The 17,820-nt window shown below is 46.2% G+C and overlaps 1 long non-coding RNA gene across 1 annotated transcript; it reads right to left on the bottom strand.

The window, feature by feature from the left end:
- Nucleotides 1-18: 18 nt before the first annotated feature.
- Nucleotides 19-16,123, bottom strand: LOC122443526. The gene is made up of 3 exons (XR_006270042.1): nucleotides 15,993-16,123; nucleotides 11,897-11,904; nucleotides 19-61 (listed from the first exon to the last, which is right to left on the bottom strand). It is a non-coding gene; the product is annotated as an uncharacterized LOC122443526 (long non-coding RNA).
- Between the last annotated feature and the right edge of the window lie 1,697 nt (nucleotides 16,124-17,820).

Genomic DNA, 17,820 nt, shown 5'->3' with positions numbered 1-17,820 from the left:
CCACACTCCTAATGCAGAGGGCCCAGATTCAATCCCTGATCAGAGAACTAGATCCCACATGCTGCAACCAAGAGTTCACATGCCACAGTGAAGATCAAGGATACCCTGTGCTGTGACTAAGACCTGGAGCAACTAAGTAAACAAATAAAATATTTTTAAAATAAATAAAATGGTGAGGAAGTCACTTTGCATCTCTACAAAAGGAGCATTCACACTCTTACTTCCCACCTTCATTAGGTTGTGGGCTTATTCCTAAAGTCAGAGGTCATGATGCAGTTGCCTTATCTTAGAGCATCTCTAAAATGTAAGATTATTCATCATTTACCAGGACACTAAAATCCATCCTCTGAGCCAGAAGACAGCACTGGGGATGATGCTAATGGGATGGAGTGGCAGGAACACAGAAAAATTAGAGGGCACTCTTCATTTGGACAAATATTATTTGGGCACCTACCATGTGACTGGTGCTAGTCCAGGCATCATGAATAAAACAGCTACTTCCCTCCAGGGAAATGTGGTGGCTCTCTGTCACAGAGAGTCATGCCAACACAGAATTCCAGCAAAATGTGCTAACGCTCTTCCAAAAGACTAAACCTCCTATGGTGGCTTCCCAGGTGGCCCACTGGTAAAGAATCCGCCTGCCAGTGAAGAAGATGCAGGAGACTCAGGTGAGTCCCTGGGTCAGGAAGATCCCCTGAAGAAGGAAATGGTAATCCACTCCAGTATTCTTGCCTGGGAAATCCCATGGACAGAGGAGCCTGGTGGGCTAGAGTCCATGGGTCGCAAAGAGTTGGACATAACTGAGTACACACACACACACACACAGTGGAGCACAGAGGTCAGAACAGTCCCCTCCCATTGGAGATGTGTGAACAAGGGTTGAAGGCAGGAAGACAGAGCATCCCAGAATCAGGCACCAGTTTGTAAAAGGCAAGAGGATGTTAAAGTTCAGAGCATGGGGAAGGCTTCAAAGCACTGTAGTGCGATTAAGTGCACAGTGCTGGAAGATGTGGAGACAGAGGGAGACACGAATGGAAAACTGTGCTCTGGGGTCTCTGCGGCCCCTCTACGCCCGTTCATGGCTTTTCTCTGCTCTCCTCTTGCCCTGAAGGCTGACCTCTAGGAGCTCCCAATCTGCTGCCTTCCCGCTGGGTTTAGTCAATGGGAGGCAGCAGCCGCAGATGAAGATGGAGGACAGGGAGCAAGGTCAGGATGTTGGTACCCACCCGTCCACCAGCTCCCTCTGTGCCAGGTCATCTGGCCCTACCCTGCAGGTTCCAGCACCACTGCTCTTCCCCTCTGTCCTTTAGGCTTCAAGGTGGGACCAGCTTCTGTCTGATGGGAGACCTTGGATGATGCATCATTGGGTCCCTTCACTTAACCAACCCCTCTCTAAACAGTGCTTCCATTAAACTCTCTTAAGTTGACCCCTCCAAGTGGGCATCTGTTTCTGCCAGGACCCTGGCTGTTATTGGACGTTTGGATGAAAATGTAAAGGACAACCATGCCAAGGAACAACCACTGCTTTTTGTTTTGTTTTTTGTTTTGCAATGACAGTGGCATACGATTCTTTTGAACTCCCATAAATTATATACTGAAATAAACCAGACACAAGAGATCATGTGCTTGTGCTATGCTGGGCTCAGTCGCTTCAGACTCTTTGCAACCCCATGGACCGTGGCCCACGAGGCTCTTCTGTTCATGGGATTTCCCAGGCAAGAATACTAGAATGGGTTGCCATATGCTCCTCCAGGAGATCTTCCCCACCTAGGGACCAAATGTGGTTCTCCTGTGTCTCCTGCATTGCAGGAAGATTATTTACTGCTGAGCCACAGGGGAAGCTCACCAAAGACCATATATTGCCTAATTCCATCTGTATGAAATGTCCAAAAGAGGTGACTTTGTAGAGGCAAAAAAACAGATTAGCTGTTGCCTGGGGCTGAGGTGTAAACAAGAAGGGACTACAAACTTGCACAAGCAGTCTTTTTAGGGTGATAGGTTTTGGTGATGTCGTACAATTCTGTACTATATTAAAAAACACTGAACTGTGTACATAAAATGGATAGATTTTATGATATATAAATTGATCCTCAACAAAGCTATTATGATTATAAGCCAAATATATCAATAGTATGTGAAGTTTGAAAAATAGAAGAAAAAAATCACCTATAAGCCCACCACCCTAACATAACTATTATGTTTTTTATATTCCATTCCAGTTCTATATTATCTGTATTTGACAATTACAGAAATAATGGCATTAACTGACATTTATCGCATGCTTACCATAGCCTGGGTTCTAGGTTAAGCACATAGCACACATTATTTCATTTAATTCTTATAACACATTATAAGGAAGTTACTATTTTTTTCAGAATAGTTGATTTACAATGTTGTGTTAGTTTCAAATGTATAGCAAAGTGACTCATATATATGTGTGTGTATATATTTGTATGTATGTGTATATGCATCTTTTTCAGATTATTTTCTCCTACAAGTTATTACAAAATAATAAATGTTGTCCCCTGTACTATGCAATAGGTCTTTGTTGGTTATTTATTTTATATATAGTAGTATGTATATGTTCATCTCAAACTCCTAATTTATCCCTCCCCCCACTTTCCCCTTTGTAACCATAAGTTTGTTTTCTATGTCTGTGGGTTTACTTCTGTTTTGTAAGTTCATTAATATCATTTTTTTATATTCTTCTTGTAAGTGATATCATATGTCTGTCTTTTTCTGCCTGGCTTACTTCTCTTAGTATGATAATCTCTTGGTTCATCCATGCTTTTGTATATGACATTATTTCATTCTTTTTAATGGCTGGGTAACATTCCATTGTATATATGTACCACATCTTTATCCATTCATCTGTCAATTAGATTGATTTCAGTCTTGGCTCTTGTATTGATAAACAGTGCTGCTATTGAACATATCTTTTTAAATTATAGTTTCTCAAGGAAATTACTATTACTACCCACATTTTGTTAATAAGAAAACTGAAGCTCATAGGGGGTCACTGAGTTGCAACGTAAATGTCATTTTCCACTTTGCCATAGTGTTGATTCTTTCAATGTCTGCAAAATCATTCATTGGGTTGGTATTAATGCATAATGTTTAACTCATCCCTCTTCTGTAACATATATAGTGTTTCCTTTAAAAATGTTCTCATGAACAGCTTCATTAGAAATAGCCTTATCTATATTTAACATGATCTTCTTAGGATGCTTTTCTAGAAGTGGGATCAAAGGGAACAAGGCCATTTTTAAATGTCTTGAAATCAATTTCCAAATAGTTGGAATTAATAGTCCCACCTGGCAACTTTGTCCTAGCCTTACCAGCACTAATAGTCTAAGTTTTTTATGTTCTGCTTAATTTAATTGTTTATTTGTTCTTATTTTAATTTTCATGCATGCATGTAACTACTGGAAAGGCTGGAATTTTTACCATACCAGTTGAATGTCTGCTTCTACAAGAAGACATTTGTTGATAGGAGTCTTGCTGGTTTTCTTCTCTGTTAACCCTTCATATTTTATCTTAGCTGGAAATATTTCCTGTCACCTCTTTCTTTCACAAACTGCTTTTACCTATTTTTACATGTGCTTAGTCACTCAGTCATGTCTGACTCTTTGCGACCCTACGGACTATAGCCAACAGGATTCTCCAGGCAAGAATACTGGAGTGGATGGCCATTCCCTTCTCTATGGGATCTTCCTGACCCAGGGATTGAACCCAGGTCTCTTGCATTGCAGGTAGGTTCTTTACCCTCTGAGCTACCAGTGAAACCAATTATTCTTTCCCTTTGTGAGTTTATCCATGGCTTTTAGACTTTCAGAGACATCTCTCTCCAGGGCTATGATAACATTCTGTTACATTTTCTCCTGATTTTTCTGTAGAAAAAATTTGTTTTACATTTAAGAAAAACTCTATTTTTGAGTATAGTTTGAGATGTGAGCCTAAATGATTTTTTCTCAAATCATTACTCAGCTTTTCTAATACCGAACATTAGTTCCTTTATCATATATTATGTTCTTATAAGAGAGCCCTTTGTGCTCCAGAGACATACTATCTTAGTAACTGTCGTTTGACAATATGCTTTTGCATTGAGTTCGTCTGAAATGTCTCACCTGTTCATCCAAGAGAGGTCAGGTCATCCCACTTGCAGGGCAGCTGGATGAACAGCAGGAATCATGGGTCTGCTCAGTGCAGAACATGTGGGAGCAAAACTGTTGCTACAGCCTTAGGGAAGCATGCTGCCACCTTGGGGGTGACTGAGATCCCCAAGGATGAGAGTGAACAGGAAACCTGATCCTGAGATGCTCAAAACTAACAGGGCCAGGAGAGCCTTCCCAGACAATTTCACACAATCCCTTCAGTTTACAGAGAAGAAAGCAGGTGAAGACATATAATGTCATTTGCCCAAATCTACAGTGGCAGTCAGCAGCAGAGCTGGTACTAGACCTAGGCCTCATACTGGTTGATCTGGGTCTCTTGAATGTTCCCCAGGAAAGAAAGGTCACAAGGGGCAGAGGTCCATGTGGGCTGCAGCACCAGGGAAGACTCAGCAATCATGACGATGGCTTATATATGAGTGCTATGTCACTAAATCCTTTCACTGCTGCTACCTGCAGTTGTCCTCTCCTTAACTAACTGACCAGGTCATCCAGCTCCCACCCTCTGTCTTAAATATGCCAACTGATGCTCCCAACTAGGAGTTCATCTCTTACACACCTCCTTACTTCTGCTCCCACCAAATGTTAACCAAGAATCAATTATTTTTGTTCCCCAATCTATCTATGACACTTATACTTAACACTGTAATTATTTGATTTAACCAAAAGGAATATAAACCAAAATAGAGGAGTGGAACGAAAAATAACTATTGCTATTTTATGACAAACACATTACTTAGGAAAACCTGACAAAAAAAAAACTAAAAAATCTTTCAAAGTATAGATGAGATAACTAAAAAACAGAGGGAGCTTTCCCTGTAGCTGAAACAGTAAAGAATCCACCTGCAATGGAGGAGACCTGGGTTCAGTCCCTGGGTCAGGAAGGTCCTCTGGAGCAGGGCATGGCAACCCACTCCAGTATTCTTGCCTGGAGAATCCCACAGACAGAGGAGCCTGGTTGGCTCCAGTCCATGGAGTCACAAAGAGTCATAAATGACTGAGCCACTAACATTACTGCTACTTGTGTAAATCTAGGATTCTGCATTTAAATTGTTTCATGACTTAATTTCTCTTTATAAAAACAGAAAATGGAAAATATGAGTGTGGCTTGTGCAAGACAAGAGGATTATCATTAGGGGGCTTTTTTTTTTTTTAAAGAAAAGGCCCTGGGTTCACATCAAAATAAGATTATACATGTCCTATTTTGACTTTACAGCTTGATTAATCAACCAACTACATGTCCTGATCACAAGGAAAAGAGGACTTCCGTTTGCTATTATTAATATAAAATCATCTGCATTTTCAGATGAGTTATCCAGGCTCCAAGCACCACGGTCAGATTCTGAGAAAGAGGCATATGGATGTGAGCCTGGGTGCAATGCCTCAGAAGGCACTGGGTCCAGATTCCAGCTACACCCTAACCACTGGTGTTCGTTGTTGTTCAGTCTACAGTCACGTCTGACTCTTTGCCACCCCATGACTGCAGCATGCCAGGCTTCCATGTCCTTCACTATTTCCCAGAGTTTGTTCAGGTCATATCTATTGAGTTGGTGATACTATCTAACCATCTCATCCTCTGCTGCTCCTTTCTCCTCCTGCCTTAATCTCTCCCAACATCAGGGTCTTTTCCAATGAGTTGGTTCTTCACATCGGGTGGCCAAAGTATTGGAGCTTCAGCCCCAGGATCAGTCCTTGGGCAAATCATTGATGCTCTTTGGACTCAGTTTTCTCACTTACTTAACAGTATCTCTGTCTTGGGATTATTATCTAGATGAAAGGATGTTGGTCAGCACCCAGACTTGTGCCGTGGTATTGCATGCCTAGTTGATCAGTCGTGTCCAACTCTTTGCAACCCTTTGGATTGTAGCCCACCAGGCCCCTCTGTCCATGGGATTTTTCAGGCAAGAATACTGGAGTGGGTTGCCATTTTCCTCCTCCAGGGGATCTTCCCAGCCTGTGTTTCCATGGGATTGAGCCCATGTCTCCTGGTTCTCCTGCATTGGCAGGTGGATTCTTTACCCACTGAACCATCAGGGAAGCCCCAGCATGGTGCCAGACCCACTTTTAAATGTGAGCTTCTTGTGCTGACTCTAAATGGAAGAAGTGGGGATGAATGAGCCTTGGTGTGTGAACTGGATGTGGATGAGCAGAAAGACGGGTTGGCATCCCTCTTCATTGGCCAATCCCAACTCACAGAATGAGGTGGCCTTAGGAGAAGGGCACCAGTGAAGTGATTCTGTGAGGCGCACATTCATACCCTACACCCAAGGGCCAAGACAAGGGGATCCTGGGAACAGGATGTGTGGGACCATCCTGGAGCCCCCAGGATGTGTGGGACCATCCTGGAGCCAAGAGCAAGGGAACTGTGAGGGCCTGGGCACGCTGGGAGCAGACAGACTAACTGACTGGGAGGCGTCCATTTTGTGGGGGGATGCACGGGTCACACCACCTTGCAGGTGTGGCCAGCAGTGCCTTGGGGTGCGGGGGGGAGCATCCTGAGTTCTGAGACTCATAAGCTGTTTTGCCTGGTAGTCACCGCCCTGTGACTTCCACAGCTGCCGAACCAAGAGCTGAGGAGCACCCGGCCTTACTGCTAGAAAAGGGCCCACTCTGCATCTCTCTGTCTCTCTCTGAGTCTCCGTTTCTCTTCTCCCCTTCCATATCTGTGGCTGAGTCAGATGGAGCAGTCCTCTCATCTCAATGGTTGGCAGTTTTGGCCTTCCCAGTTTGCCTGTCCCCAGCCCACAAGATGCAGAAAGAGCTGCTGCTAGCAAGAGTTATTTTGGTCAGCTGAGTCACCACACCAGAAAACAAGATATGACCCTACCTGTGTCTGATGTGAGAGGCTGGAGCCGGCAGGGACCTCCAGAAAACTGAAAGCCTTAACTGAGACATCATGCATTTGCCCCTAGGGCCCAGCGCCTAATGGGGAACCATCCCTCTTCCCTGGGGATGAGGACCCTGGAACCAGGGCTGCCCACCCATCGCAGCCCCTCTGCAGCCTCCAGACTTGACAGTGGCACTACCGCTCCCTAATGCCCCCTGGCTTGTATTACAGTTAATGGTACCCGGGACTCACCTGCCACCCCACTAGACTCTGTGCTCTCTTGGGTGAGGGACCACACCTGTTTCTACCCTCTGGTACATACCCCAGTGACTGGGACATAGCACGTGTTTAGTAAGCGTTCACTTCTTTACCCTTATTGTTCCTCCACAGCACGACATCTGAGGGTCTGCTCCTCTACCTTGAATCATCTCTTCTTTGAAGGACTTCTCATTTCTTCTCTGTCGCCAAGTCTATCCCTCCCTATCCCTACCCGTTCGGCCTGAGCCCCTTGGATTGCTGCCCCCTCGAGCTTCCTCCAGCACCTGCTGCCTTATATCTGCTGCCCTTCACTCTCCTGCGTATCCTGGAATCACAGGCAGAAGTGGTCTGCACGTGGGCACAGGCATCATCTTCTGGGAAATCCCAGAAGAGTCCTCACTCCCCCAGAAGTTATGTGGGTGGAATAAGGAGGCTTAGAAAGATTTGGGATAAGCAGCCGTTTAGCAAGACTGGCCTGGCCGTGTGCTCTCCTCTGTCTCTTTTGTAAGGTTCCCTTTGGGGATGGAGAACCACGACAGAGGCCTCAGGGTGATGGCACACGAGTGTGTGCACACGTGGGTGCTCTCCCTGTGAGAAGGTTCGAGCACTAGGAGTAGTGGCCGCCATCAGACCAGACACTTGTTCGACTTGTCCATTTTTTAAACTGGAAATTTTAAATTGTAAATTTAAAATTGTAAAATTGTAAATCTTTTAAAGCAGAAATCATTTTATTTTGGCTGGAATGGAAACTCAAGATAGAGTGAATCATCCTGGTCTCATCTAAAATAGATAACGAGGCTAAGTTTGGTGAGAGGTGTAGTAGTCACAGCTGCTTGAAATGATACCCCCTTGTAAATAAATCACCAGCTGGCAGCCTCACCTTGGAATATTTATAAGGAAATAGACCTGGGAAGGAAAAACTGTAAGTCTAGGCTGCAAAGATGCTTGGAAGAGGGAGTTTATCGTGTGTCCAGAAAGTGTGATTCTTGGTTGCCTGTGGGAAGACAGGGGAGAAAAGAAGGAAAACAATGTGCTGGAAGGAAACGATGTGTGACATTTTATTTCATTTTCAATTGTGCCCCTATTCTTGTGTGCGTGTCTTTTTTAAAAATTGAAGTATATAGTTGATTTACAATGTTGTGTTAGATATCAGGTATATAGCAAAGTGATTCAGTTATATACATTATATATAAGAAGTAATCTGGAAAGAATATATATACTTGTATGTAAAATATATGGGACTTCCAAGGTGGCACAGGGTAGAGTCCACCTGCTAATGCAGGAGATGCAAGAGATACGGGTTTAATCCCTGGGTCGGGAAGATCCCCTGGAGTAGGAAATGGCAGCCAATTCCAGCATTCTTGCCTGAAAAGTCCTATAGAGAGAGGAGCCTGGCAGGTTATAGTCCAGGGGGTCACACAGAGTTGGACACCTCCAAGAGGCTGAGCACTATATAAAATATACATATATAATATATAATGTGTAAATACTATAATAATATATAGTATAATAAATGTATATACATATTCTTTTCAGCTTATTTTCTATTATAGGTTATTACAAAATACTGAGTTGCCTGTGCTGTCCAGGAGGCACTTGTTGCTTATCTATTTTATATATAGTGGGGTGTATCTGTTAATCCCAAGCTCTTCATTTATTCCTCCCCTCCGTGTGTGTCTTTCTCACCACAGGAAAGGGGAGCTCACAGGGGAAGTCTGCACCGCTTCTTTCCTAATCTCCGAGCACTGGCCGGGCAGCCCAGGGCAGGATACTCTGGTGTCTCAGGGGAGTCCCCGAGTTTGCTTCCAAATTATGCCAAAGCCCTGTCTGTGCCAGGGGCCACAGGGACGCCGGCCTGTCCCCTCTGCTCTGGTTCTAGTGTGATGAAGCACTTTGGGTGTAAGGAGATCTGCTGCTGAGAAGAGATACAGCTGGGCCTGGGGCGTATCACGTAGACCGATCACGGTGCAGAGCCAGACGCTGCAAGGGGCCCCCCAAGTCCAGTGAGCATGGTGTAACCTTAGGCAGGCTGCCACCTCTAAGTCCCTTCCCTACCCCACCCCTCCCACCATTCATCTTATCCCATCCCATCCGTTAAATTCCTCCAGGGACACTGCAGAATTGCAACTCCTCCTACCCCAGGAAAGCCTCAGAGAATCCCAGGAAAGGAACCTCAAGGTGTAGTGGAAGGGGCACCAGCAAGGAGCAGGGAGCGCTAAGCTGCGTGGCTTGGGCAATTGGTTTAGGCCTCGCTGAGTTCTCAGCAGCAACAGCTGATTCAACAGCCATCCCTGTACTACTTCCTTGATCTATGGGCACCACTGCTCTAGGTAACGGGATGAGAAGATGCAAGAGGCAAGGTCCTGTGCCTCCCAGGAATCAGAGATGTGCAAGCAAGCTGAGCACTGTAACATGAGCCACAGTACAATCCGGGAAACTGCTAGACGTTCATGGAAGGCTGGGGGCTGAGTAGCGGGCACATCAGCCAGTCCAAGGGAGGAGCTGAGACAGGAGGGAGCAGCTGAGCTGAGAGCGGGTGAGGAGAGTGAGCCCAGCCTAAGGCGAGGGGTCTTCCAAGCAAAAGGAACAGCAAAGTCCCAGGGTGAGAAACATCACAGTACCTGGAGGGAAATGAGAGTGTTTTGGTGTTGCTGACGGAAGTGGACAGAAGTGAGTCTCGATCTGTAGTCAGGACCAGGACGTAAAGGACTGTGAACCACAAACTAATCCAATAAATGGTCTTTTTATTTATTTATTTTAATATTCACTTATTTGTGTGGCTATACCGAGTCTTAGTTGAGGCACATGGGATCTGCAATCTTAGTTGTGGTATGCGAACTCTTAGTTGCAACATATGGGATATCGTTCCCTGACCAGGGATTGAACACAGGACCCCTGCCTTGGGAGCATGGAGTCTTAGCCACTGGACCACCAGGGAAGCCTTTGGATGGTCTTTTAAAAATGCGGCCCAGAGCATGTCACTCCTCTATTCAAAACTGCAATGGCTCCACTCCCCCCATGTAAAAACCCTTACAATGGCCCACAGGCCCAACAAGGCCCAGCTTCCACCTCCCTCTCTGACCACATCTTCCAGTGCCCCCCTGTACACTCTCCCAGCCTCCTCCCTAGCCATCAGATAAGCCAGACAGCTTCTGCCCCAGGATCCTTGCCTGGCCTCTTCCCTCTAGTGTAAGTGCTCTTTTCCCAGGTGTCTACATGGCTCACCCTTCACCTCCTTTAAGTCTTGTTGAAATGTTGCTTCTTCATGAATCCTGCACTGACCATCCTTTCCCAAATTGCATCAGCTTCCTTCCCCTGTTCTACACTCTAAGCCCCTTCATCCCATTCAGTTTTTTTTCCTTCAGAGCACTTACCACCTCTTAACACTGTATTGTTGTTTAGTTGCTAAGTTGTGTCCGACTCTTTTGTGACCCCATGGACTGTGTAGCCCATCAGGCTCCTCTGCCCATGGAATTTTCTAGCCAAGAATACTGGAGTGGGTTGTCACTTCCTATTCTAGGAGATCTTCCTGACCCAGGGATCCAACCCATGTCTCTTGCATCTCCAGCATTGACAGGTGGATTCTTTACCACTGAGCCACCAGGGAAGCCCCAATATACTGTACAGTTTTCTTATTTACTATGTTTCCCCCATATGGAATATGAACTGAATCAGGGCAGGTGTTTTTGTCCACCCTGTTTACTGCTATATCCCAGCCCCTAGAACAGTGACTTGTACATAGTAGGCTCATTGACAAACATTTCTTAATGAATGATTTAGCTAAGGAGCCACTGGCAAGCATTAGATGGGGTGGCGGGGGGGTGGGGTGTGACATACTTAGATTTATAATTTAAAATCTCTCTAGCTAGACACTGTGGACTTGTAATGGTCTTCCTGCTCCCCTTTTTAAAATCATGATTCACAGTTAGAAATTCATTTCAATTTTTTGTATACACAAGAAACATATAAAGAATCTAGCTGAAACAAAAGTTTCATCAAACAATAGTTACCTTTTCACCTTTGCAATGATCCCTGATCTATGGTGATGTCATTTTTTAAAATTACATAATGGTTTCAAACTACTAAATTGATTTCATAGCCCCCCAGTAATAGGCCAAGGCTTGGAGTTCAAAAACACTGTTATAATAATATTCTGGAATTTGATAGTGATGATGGTACAGTATTATAAATATACAAAAAAACCCCACTGAACTGCACACTTTAAAATAGTTTAAATGGTGAATTCTACATTATGTGACTTTCATCTCAATTTCAAAACCCCTATTTTTTTAATGATGTAAAAGGTTTAATCTAAAAGACAGCAATCTGGAGATGGGAAGGTCAATTAGAAAATGGTTATAATCATCTAGGTAAGAGGCAATGAGTGGGCATAGTCCAAATAGACAAGAAGGGCAATTCAGAATGATTTAGAAGGTTAAATTGGAAAGCATGGGAAATAGGAGGAGTCAAGGTTGATTCCAGACTTCTGCCTCTGCTACCAGCGGATGATGGTGCTATCAGGTGAAATCAAGAACACAGACAGTATACACATGGTAGGAAGCTCTTTAGATTTTTTAAAAAGTAGCATATGTGTGTGCACTCATACATTTGTCAAAGGGGAGAAGAGCTCTGAGGCTACCCTCCATGCTGTTGGCTAGCCAGGGAGGCCTGCAGTATGGGACCAGAGGTCCACCAGCGTTCAGGAGTGGGTGGCAGAGGTGGGGAGAATCACGGAGGAGCCCTGGGGGGAAAGGGATCCAGAGAGACTGGGGTGCTGTGCGGTAGAAGCCAGAAGAGTGAAGACTTTTAGCAGGAAGCTGACCAGCCAAGATGTGCAGAGATGCAGGGCCTGGAAAGTGAAGAGCAAGCAAAGACATAGGCAGAAGGGCAAGAGCCTGGAAGGTCAATGCGCACCGCCCCCCTCAACCAGTCTCAGCTGTTTTCAGGAACGGCTCCCCCAAGTGACCAGCCTGAGAACCTACTGGGCCTTGGGCCATGACAGGCCAACCTGCCTCATTGTCTTCCCCCACCTTCCCTCATTCTCCCCCAAGCACAGCCCTAGTTCCTTTTGATGACTTTCCTAAGTGGAGGTCCAGGTGGCCTCTGGATGCCCCTGAAAGGAATTTCCTGTTAACAATTTCCCTCCCCACTGGGCTTGGCCAAGAGTTGGCGGATGTGATCACACCACTAAGGGCTGGACCGGATAGAAACAGGAAAATGGACAATTTTCACTCTGGGGGAAAGAAATGCAGTTATTTTTTCAGCTGGCTCCAGTCCTTCTGTGACTCTCATAGTAGAATCTTCCACCAGTCACCCAAGGATATGGCGGCGGTCTGAGACCCGCCTGAGGACAAGTAGGGGCAGGCTCCTCTCCAAAGGGGAGGGGCTGAAATCTCTGCAGACTCGCGGTGGGTCGTGATGTGGGACAGATTTCTTAAATCCTTTCAGAGGCATATGCAGGGTCTTCAGAATAACAGTGAACCACTCAAGCGGCCCACAGAGGCAGAGATGGAAAAGAGAGCATGGAGGCATGATCTGTTCTGTTCATCAATGACCTTGAATCACTATTTAGCATTTATGGTAAGAACTGGGCTGCTTCGCCTGCAAATGTTCTTGAAGCCCATATCACCTGCGAAACAAAATGTTCAGGTGCTGAGGGGCACAGGCTAGGCCTCTTCTCACCTGTACAGCATCTTTGTGTGAAATATAAAAAGTCATCTCTTCCTTTGGGCCGACACAGGCTGTTGCCAGGCAGCGCAGCTTGGTGAGCAATGCTCAGCCTACATCATCTCCCACAACCCTCTCCCTTCCCCCTTCCCCCCCACTTCCAAGCTGGATGTTCTTGTGCAGAGTCCCACCTGTGCAACCATATACAGCAGCCCTGGAGACAGAGATGAATATGGCAGAGTCTTCAACCCCCAGAAGCCCAAAAACTGGTTGGTGAGCATATAACCATATGGCGAGCATATAACCATATGGCGAGCATATATGGCGCACATATAACCAGGCAACTAACAAAAGCAGCCTCTGAGAAATGCTAATGAATATGGCAGAGTCTTCAACCCCCAGAAGCCCAAAAACTGGTTGGCAAGCATATAACCATATGGCGAGCATATAACCATATGGCGAGCATATATGGCGCACATATAACCAGGCAACTAACAAAAGCAGCCTCTGAGAAATGCTAAAACAGAAATGCTAATGGTGGAGGGGTCCTACAGATGGGAAAAGTTCACCCTGATGGGAAAATCCAAGAAGACTTCCTGAGAAGATAGAATTTGAGGCAAACTTTGAAACGTTGGCAGATAGGGGAGTAGAGAAAGGAGGCACAAAATGTCAAGGTGTCTTCTTGGGAGGAGTAGATTGCTATGACTGGAGGAAAGGGGAGCCAAGGGGGTGGAGGAAGACACTGGGGAAAGATATTGTAGGAGGTAAGAATGAAGGTCAAAATTGTGGAGAGTACTGAGTGACTTACTGAGGAATGTGCTCTTAGAGAGAGCCAGAGAAGGTTGGGGAAGTGAGCACCGGAAGACCTTGCCCCAACAAATGCTTTAGCCCCAAACTGACGCTCACATCACTAAGGCTCACATCCCATTGGTAAAAATTAGTCATATAGCTTCATCTAACTTTCCTTTTTTAAAAATTGAAGTATAGTTAATTTACAATGTTATGTTAATTTCTGCTATACAGCAAAATGATCATTTATCTATATGCATATGTTCTTTTTTTATCTTCTTTTCCATTATGGTTTATCATCAGGGTAGTGACTATAGTTCTCTGTGCTACACAGTAGGACCTTGTTGATGGTCCATTCCATATATAATAGCCTAATCTGCTATTCCAACCTTCCACTGCATCTCTCCCTACCCCCCTCCCCCTTGGCAAGCACATATCTATTAGCCCCATCTGACTTCAGAGGACAGCAATGGAGGGTGACCCTGCTGGGCCATGGGCTGGAAGGAGAGAGCAGTTGGATATAGGTGAGTGCTAGAAATCTCTACCAACCATTTCTTCCTCTGCTCTGGCTTCCCCTTAGCCCTTATCATCATCTGACATACTGCATAGTTGCTCATTTACATATTTTGTCCTGCTCCGCCCCCCACCCCCTCCACTAAAGAGTGTAAGCTCTCTGATGGCAGATCATTTGCTACCCTTGCTGTATTGTTCATTGTTGTATTCACTGTACCTAGAACAGAGGCTGGCAGGCAGTAAGCACTTGATACATACTTGATGAGTGAGTCACTAATAAAAACAAATAAATAAAGGCCTGGAGGGTGGGGGGCGGGGCCAGCAGTGGGGGAGGGGAGTGGTGTGAGAGGCCTGTGAAAAGTAAGCAGGGGTAATACCACAAAAGGCATTACAAGACAGGTAAAGGAGCTTTTGCTTTATCCCATGGAGTGTAGAGAACCACAGGCAGGGGTCTTTCAAGGGGAGGGATGTTCTGGAAGATCACTGGGGACACAGGTTGGGGGATGGCTTGGGATGGGGTCACATAGGAGGCAGGGAGACCAGCTGGGAGACAATGGGTGGTGGTTTAGACTAGATGGGGGGCTTCCTGAAGGAGGAGAAACAAGGCTTGATGAGAGAAAGAATGTGGGGTTTGAGAGGGGGAGAGGATGGCTTTAAAGGGTTTGACTGGAGTTACCCAAAGTAGAGAGTCCCTTTGTCATGCTTAACCAGGAGGATTGAGGGGTGGAACAGACCTAGGGGGAGGTGGTAACAAGGGATTTGTTTGAGACATTAGAACTTTGACCCAGTCCACACACCCAGGCCTCATTAAATGACAGGTGACTCTACGCTTAGAAGATGTATTTCCTCACCACTGAAATTTTGCCCAGTTTCCTGCGGTTGATAGACAGAGAATGTCCCCTCACTCTGTCAACCACTCCTAGCTCTGACTTCACAGAAGAAATCAGAAGGAGAATCTGAGAATATGGGCCCCTCTTCTCACATCTGGCTGAGAACTCACTCCTGCTCTGAGGACACAGACCCGCTCCCGTGCCCCCAGTTAGGTGTCAAGGTCTCGGGGCAAAGAGGAGCTGTCAGCTGGCCCCTGGTGGATCAGGATGGGTGGGTCAACAGTCTCCAGGTGGGGCCACCATTTAGTTAAAGGCAGGCAGGGCAGCCAGCTCTCATTTGCTTGGTGACTTCTTGGTGATATGCCTCTCCTCACTCCCTGGGCTCTGATCCCCAGTCTTGGCCACAGTTCCCCTGTCAGTCATGTTCTTGGCTTGGCCCAGTGCCTTGTGCTTGCTGACTTCCCTCCCACATGCCAATCTTTTCCAAAGTTGTCCAGGATTGAAAATGATCCCCCCAACCCCCCACCACCATGCCATCACTCAGGTCACAAGACAGAAGCCCCCAGGCCCTCTCTTTCAGCTTGAGGGAAAGAAGTAGGCTTATTTAATCCAGGCTGTAGGAAATCCTGCGTGGCCAGCTTTGGAAACAATGTACTGGGAACCAGCGCAGAACTTGATTGTTGAGCTACAGTCTGACTCCAGTGGTGTCTAGGCTGGTCATTTGCTGTGTAGTTAGCTGCTCTCTTGCTCCCAACTGCTCTGCGGGGAGGTGATTGAATATCGCCTGATGCATTAACCATGCACGGGAGGGGGCTGCCAGAGCTCTGTTACCTGCCTGCGCACCTGCGGCCCCCACGCCTTCGTCACAGGCCACCTGGACTGACACCTTGATTGATTATAAGGGTTCCATCCTGGATGGAGCAGCCACAACCTTACCTGGTGGGAGGCGGAGGGCAGTGTTGTAGCCAGTCCATCTGTCTGTGCCGAGTATCCCCTCCTGCAGACCTGGGCACCTCTCACTAACATTTTCATCAGAGCCCTCGTTTTGCAGGCGCCTCTCTCCTGCTAGGACAGCATCTGCCAACCCACCATCTGCCTCACATCCTACAGAAGGGGCTTTGGCAAAAAGAGTCCAAATTCAGCAGTTTCGATAAACCCCAGAGAAGATCATCCCTGTGCTGTTTCCAAGAAGTACCCACACCAACTTGTGAATTATTGAACCCAGCCACAAAATAAAGGGTTAGTAGTTTGCAGAGAAATTTGCACAACCAGAAGAGAGAAGAGAGCTGCCAATGATGAATGCCCCCTCTTTCCCAAATACTGGTGGGTAAAGAAGTGGCCAGCCGCTGCATTCAAAGCCTTTGGAGGAGGGAAAAAATAAAGCAAGAGTTTGATTTGAGATTACAGCGCAGAGCGCTGTAGCCATAAATTCAGAAGGAGGTGGGAGAAGAGGGAGGCGACTATTTGTTGATTCCTGGCACCTGTGGGTCAGACGTTGTGTGGGTGATTTCGTGGACTTACCTCACTGTGTCTCTGCCACAGCGCTCTGAGGCAGAGAGGTGACATCGCGTGCCTACCGTCTCACAGCTCACAGGGCAAGGCGGTGATTCAAGCCAAGCTGCCTCGTGCTGAAGTTCACCCTCTCTCTGCTGGACCACTTGTTCTCCCCAGCATGTTCCAGGAAAGTGGGAAACCAAGACAGTCTTAACTCATTTTAAAGCAAGATCAAAATAAGAAACTTGAGAGCAAGTGTCACTGAATAAAATTAGTTTGAATAATCTACACTTAATTAAGGGTCCCATGAGGCACCCATCCAGAGGGAAGAGTTGCTGTTGTTGTTCAGTCGCTCATTCATGTCCAGCTCTTTGCAGCCCTTTGAACTTCACCATCTCCTGGAGCTTGCTCAGACTTATGTCCATTGAGTCAGTGGTGCCATACAACCATCTCATCCTCTGTCATCCCCTTCTCCTGCTGCCTTCTATCTTTCCCAGCATCAGGGTCTTTTCCAGTGAGTCAGTTCTTCGCATCAGGTGGCCAAAGTATTGGAGCTTCAGCTTCAGCATTAGTCCTTCCAATGAAAATTCAGGATTGATTTCCTTTAGGATTGACTGGTTTGATCTTGCTGTCCAAGGGACTCTCAAGAGTCTTCTCCAACAGTAACTGTGCCTAAATACACATTGTGAGGAATAAATGCATTTCCCTCAAGTACAACAGTTACTGTTATTGAACACTCCTACAGTGGGCTTCCCTAGTGGCTCAGTAGTAAAAAAAATCTGCCTGCAATGCAGCAGATGCGGATTTGATCCCTGGGTTGGGAAGATCCCCTGAAGAAGGAAATGGAAACCCACTCCAGTATTCTTGCCTGGAGAATTCCATGGACAGAGAAGCTTGGTGGGCTACAGTCCATTGGGTTGCAAAGGGTCTAACACAACTGAGTGACTAACTCACACACACACACTCCTATAACAGCCTTTGTTCTTGAGGGGAAATGGGCAGGCTCTAAGAGACATGCCATGATGATGCCTGAAAATACTCCAGAGCTTTATTCACTTGGTGACAGATCTGGCCAGTACATGAAGCATGCAGGAGTATTCAGAATGCCTTCCTTGTTCATCCATATGTCTCCTCCTTTGGCAAGTCCATATATCACTCTTAGCCTTCAGATACCATCTGCTGTTCTCTGAACATGTTGGCTCTGGGAATCTCTGTACCCCTTCCCTCCTGGCCCCTCACCAACTGAGTTGCCTGCCTTCCGCCACTATGT

Source organism: Cervus canadensis, chromosome 6, assembly GCF_019320065.1.
Source record: "Cervus canadensis isolate Bull #8, Minnesota chromosome 6, ASM1932006v1, whole genome shotgun sequence".
Taxonomy (NCBI): Eukaryota; Metazoa; Chordata; class Mammalia; order Artiodactyla; family Cervidae; genus Cervus; species Cervus canadensis.
The sequence above is the reverse complement of the archived record's forward strand: the minus strand, read 5'-3'. Positions and strand labels throughout refer to the sequence as shown.